We start from the raw sequence: 5220 nt of genomic DNA on the forward strand, positions 1-5220 counted from the left end.
TTTTTTTTTTATGAGAATAAGTTGCAACTTATATACTAAGCATTAACACCTGCAGTGAATTCAAATAGATTGCAACGAATTCATTTTTTCACTTATTTTTGGACTTTAGGGCATTTTTAGTCGCCCATTTTTTAATCCAACGTTTACATATACAGAGCAGGTTATGAGTAAGTTATATTAACGGAATTTTTCAAACACCTATTCTTCATGATACTTTGAAGTTCTATTAAAAATTATAATCACATATTTCACTCAAAAATCATAAATCTCTGCCGTTTTTTAAAAAAACATGTTGACAACTCTAGAAAATGAAATAATTAATAGAGAAAGGTCAGCATTATTAAAATCCTGCTAAGTTTTTCTGGGACCGGAAATTTCTGTTAACTTGAAAATGAAGACTCGTCATTGGCTGACAACTCCGTTTTCATGTAAACAATCCTCCTAGTAAGCGTAAAATGACATCAATAATTTGATCCTAAATCAATTAACTTGTCACATAAATCTATAAACCCGAACTAAAACGACACCATAAACACACGCCATCTAACCAACAAATTAGATACCAAATCTCAAATTCCATTCCCATGTAAACTTTCATAAAAATCTGACATTGCGGGATCTTATATTATAGTCACTCGCAGAGATGGCGCCGCGATAGTTCGTATGTAGGTATAATGCATTTGAATCACCATACAGCGATTATATCTTAGTTATACGGGCTCTTTTTATACAAACTATAAAAATAAAACGTTCGTCATGCTCTGCACCAACCAAGGGACGCCCCTAAATATGTATTTACGAGAATTTATGTGTATGAATAAGTATCAGAGTCCATTATGACTAGCCTCATACTTATCTACTGGAAGGACTTTAATATTTTCTTTACATAAAAGAATTTGCATCATCCTAAATCTTAATTATGTATCTTAACCACTAACCTGGATTCGAACTGTTGTATTTTCACGCCGAATTTGGAAACTGGTGGTGAACCATCACTTTAACGTGGCTCAGAGATTTTCGACAAGGCATAAGTATTCAATTGTTTCAACTATCATGGCGTCACAGCGCCAACTTCGGCAGAAATGCTAAAGTGCACAAAACAATAAACAAAACAATTGAATAGTTTTCGACTGTCATGGTGTTCCAAAGTGTCTTGCCGAAAGTGTCAAAATAGTCAAATGTGCAAAGACGATACACGGAAGCCGTTTTTTAAAAGAAAATATATTTAGAGACAACCCGGACGAGGGTTGTATAGGTGTGTTTATGCTACTAACCGTTAATCGTAAGGATGAATTATTTTTGTGGTGCTTAGAAATATGCTTACCGAGAAAGCTTAACTTACCCATGATTTTACGTCTCCTTTGTGCTTTTACTAATTTTACATGCAGAGCTGTGTTGTACCAAGCTCCAATACCAAGTTACGGAAACGTCATTCTTCTAAGAATAATTTAAATTATCGAAATCACGCTAATTACTCTCATCGGTAAAAATGTGATTAATAAACTTACTTATTAATCTATACTTTATTATCAAAAGATGAAACGTGTAGGTGAGATCACTCATCATTTATTAGATTTCGTGTTCTCTGAATATTTTATTTCTCATAATTTAACATAAACGTTGATTAATTTGACAAGTATTATGTTTGCTAAATTTGCATAATTTCAATTGGGAAAACTCATCGATCAGTCAGAGTAGTCAATGTAATAATCATCCTAGTCAAAACCGCCTTGATGTCGATCTATTAATATTCACAATTTTCACACAAAATGCATCGTTAAGTAACTCTTTGTGATTTTTAACACGCTGCACTTTCTTATCATATTCTGTTCCTTATGTATTTTTATGTACATCTAATAAATAGTGGCGTCTGCTATTAAACCACAATATGGAACTCTTCAACCGGTTGTATCTGGTTCTCGTTCCTAATAATGCCACTTAACTATTCAACCGATTAAACACAGTCATTGAACGGTCTTGGAGAAATCATAATTTCTAATTTGGTAATATACCGGATGATACGTCTAGAAAGGCGCGTTATTTGATATTACCATGAGCCTCTTTAATAATAAACCGTTGTAGTTTTAGAAATGTTATCGTCAAGAAATTTTAATTATTTAACTGCAAATTAATAATTACTCATTTTTTAACACCGGGACCATAACCGCAGGCTTTTTGGAAGAAGGCTTGGTTGTTCGATTATTACTGTAATTGACAGCACGCGTTCTCCCCGGTCCAAAATATCTAATTTTGATGGTATTAGCCGTGGTTTATGAAAATCCAGATGTTGCCTGCGAAATTGAAAAGACAGTAGAAAGGTTTCGATTTAAAAAAAAGTTGATAATGGCGGCGAAAATTCGAAACGTCGTGTCAAAAATCCGGTAACTTGTAAAAGAAAAAAAGGGTCAATAAAGAAGCGACATTTACTTTTAGTTATTTTGTTAAGCAAGTCAAGAGTAAATTAGGAACAATATGAGCAACTATCGCTTTTTCTCAATTATTTCCTGAACCAGTCGGAATTTTCTAAATTTTATGTACATATGTACATGTGTTGCCGTTGGCACTGATGAGGCACTATTGCGAATGTTAAACGCGTTCAAACATATAGGGTGGCCCATCTAAAACGTACAGGACCGTACCCCTCTCAAAAGTTTCGTGACGCTTCGTTTTTGCATTCAGTGAATTAATCGAGAAGAAACTTGCTTTAAAAAATAGATGATTGCTCCAAAGTTGCCAATTTAGATCTTTTCAAATCGCGTTCCTTAAGCTTTCGTGTGTCACTCCCTGTAGGATGATGAAGGCATCTAAACTTTTCATGCATGAAAGACATGTTCGTGCTATATTCGCACAATACAAATCAATGAGCAATTATTGATTTGCCTTGTTGATTTTATATTTAGATCAAATCGTCAATAGGCATATCGTCGGATTTAACCGGATTGATTGAAGTTATAGCGAAAAAGCCTGGTAAAATCTGTTTTCTTTGATAAATTCATATGTGGAAGTAATAATATAAACGTTGCTGATTCGAAATAACTTCACCAATAATTTTATTGACATTAGCTGCAAATTTATTTAAGTCTGAGTATTGAACTCCTGGAATTGCATCATTAATCGTGGTGATTCAGATCAATGAAATTGACATTCGTGATGAAACTTGAACTGACGCTATACCGTTTTGTTGGTAAATAAAGTTACGATTTCAGTTTTTTTTCATTAAAAATAAATCACCGAGTCTAAATTGCGACTTCCTGGGAATAAGCGTATTGAAACAGTTGGATTTTCTGGAACTATAAAGTGTCGTTTTACAAGCAAAAGCATTTAACAAAAAAATTATTCTATATACCGGGTGTCTCAATAGACCCTGAACGAGTTTACGGAACCTTATATTGGGAGCCGAAACAAAACGAACGATCCAACAAAAAAATAGTTTCCAAATGGTAACAAGGTATAGGGTATTCGAGGTTTCCATTTGTTTCCATAGTTTTAAAAATATTTGGCTTAAATTTTGAACGCAGGTGATCTTTTAGGATCTGCACAAATGCATACTCTATCTCGTGCCATACGGAGCTCTATCTCCTTTATACCGAGTGTTTGTTACAAATTTGAATACCTTCAAATCAAAAATCCTTCCAGGTACTAACCATGCTACTTTGCTGTGTTTATTTTTATATAGGTCTAATATACGAATATTTATCCCAAATAATTTATCACTTTCTACACTTATTTACTATGAAATGTCTGACGAAAACTGTAAGTCACTGACCTCCGCCAGTTTTAAATAGCACATCTTTCTAACCTGCAAACACAGAAATGTGAAAACCTTGCATAAATCACCTGCCTATTCGTGTGCTATTCCTAACAGGTTGAAGTTACATAGTAGATAGTTGTTGTTTATATTTGATATAACCTTTCTTCTATTTTTTGGAAATAACGCCTACCACCCAGTGAAGAAACCTGTTTTCGCTCGAGAAGATGGAAATCTTCAAAAGAGACTAGGCGATTTGGTAGTGCTCCGCAGAAGGCTCGATGGTAGCAGCTTTCGAGATAACCCCCCTATCCACTAAAATCACCCCCCCCCCCCCACCTTCCCAGACTTCGGAACAGCCTTGGCCATATTACTTCACTGCGTACGCTCATTTATCTTTCCTTCCTGCTTTACTTTCCGCAATGTGCTCCTGCATTATCTTGAACGACGCCCACATCAACTCTCACACTTCGTGAATTTTACCCTCTCGCTTCACGCTACAGTGTCAACCCACTCGCTCTCGCTCTCTCCCGTTCCATTTATCATTCCGAACACTTTACGGGAGTATGCTCTGAAGTGCTTTCAAATCTCTCTTGGCAGGACCGGCAATGGTTCTCACCTTCCCCCTTATTCTGCACAGATATTTACCGAAGGCTCTCTGCCCTATGAACATCTGACACAGTGCTACAGCATCGCTCCCAGTACTGATCCCTGAGACGCCCCGCGTGTCATCATTCGTTTTTTTCTGGTGGCGTGGTATTAACTGGAACTAACCTTTTTTTTCTGGCGAGGAGAAAGCTCCCAAGGTATCCGGCGTAGTGTTCGGACGACTGGGGGTGTAGACTTCGCCGTCAGTATTCGCCCCGATCCCATGCATCCGAAAAACTAGATTGGACGCAGAGAACAGTAGTCCTAACCTAAACTAACCCGAATTAAATATCTCGGTTTAGTGGGTAGACTGTTTTTTCAACTACTTCCGAATGTCATTGAAAACGGTACATTCTTGAAGTTCAAACTGCGCAGCTCTGCTCCAATTTAACCGACCTCGTATCTTTTATGGTTCCCGTGGCTGAGCTCCAGGAACGGACGCCCTGTATAACTCCTGAAATACGGCAATTGCAAAGAGAATCACCACGAATCTAATTAAATTAATGATCTTCTCAAGAAAGACTTGCACCTATTGCCAAAGTAGTCGCAAAGTCCCATTATGATATTGCATAAACGCCTTTACGTTCTAAACATTGCAAATAAAAATCGAATTCTAATATTAGATTGGGCCAGATTTCAAAATAATCCCGACGCTGGACATTTCTAATTTAAATTTAGTCCTGTGCAGTCTTCTTCAACGGCGGATTCTCACAACTTCAAACGGGCGAAATGCACGAGTCCGCAGCTTCCAACAGTTGAGTTTCCACGCTTTTCCGACCTCCTCATGTTTTCCTTTTTCATGTTTTCCTTCCCGTAGTTTGGTC

The sequence above is a fragment of the Euwallacea fornicatus genome, chromosome 17 (genome assembly GCF_040115645.1).
Source record: "Euwallacea fornicatus isolate EFF26 chromosome 17, ASM4011564v1, whole genome shotgun sequence".
Lineage (NCBI taxonomy): Eukaryota > Metazoa > Arthropoda > Insecta > Coleoptera > Curculionidae > Euwallacea > Euwallacea fornicatus.